The sequence below is a fragment of the Sinocyclocheilus anshuiensis genome, unplaced genomic scaffold (genome assembly GCF_001515605.1).
Source record: "Sinocyclocheilus anshuiensis isolate Anshui unplaced genomic scaffold, SAMN03320099.WGS_v1.1 scaffold2020, whole genome shotgun sequence".
NCBI lineage: Eukaryota > Metazoa > Chordata > Actinopteri > Cypriniformes > Cyprinidae > Sinocyclocheilus > Sinocyclocheilus anshuiensis.
Window position 1 is genome coordinate 168,003 of NW_015557276.1, and position 681 is coordinate 168,683.

Here is a 681-nt window from a genome sequence, read left to right on the forward strand (position 1 = left end):
GGGTCATGCAGCAAGACAACGACCCCAAGCACACAAGTCGTTCTACCAAAGAATGGCTAAAGAAGAACAAAGTTAATGTTTTGGAATGACTGAGTCAAAGTCTGGACCTTAATTCAATTGAGATGTTGTGGAAGGAGCTGAAGCAAGCAGTTCATAGGAGGAAACCCAGCAACATCACAGAGCTGAAGCGGTTCTGTACTGAGCAATGGGCTAAAACTAATACAAGCCGTTGTGCAGGACTGATCAGCAGTTACAAGAAACACATACTTTTCCACTGACAGATATGTAACACTGGAACATTTTAACACCAGATCATTTTTCTCAATAAATAAATGACAAAGTATATATTTATATATATAATATAATTCTCTTTGATGTCAACTTTCAGGACTTGTGTGAAAATCTGATGATCTTTTGGGTTATATTTATGCAGAAATATAGACAATTATATATAAATATATATATTAGATTTTATTAAAATATAAAAAAAATAATCTTTCTTAGAAAACGGTAAAGAAAAAATGAGATCACAATTTATTTTCTATCTTTAGATTAAATTCTAATCGTTTTAGTTGTTTTTATGATACATATTAATGATGATAGATCATAATATAATTCTTGATTGGTAAAAAAAAAAAAAAGCCTCTTCCCTTCATAGGCAGATTTTTTATTTTATTTTTT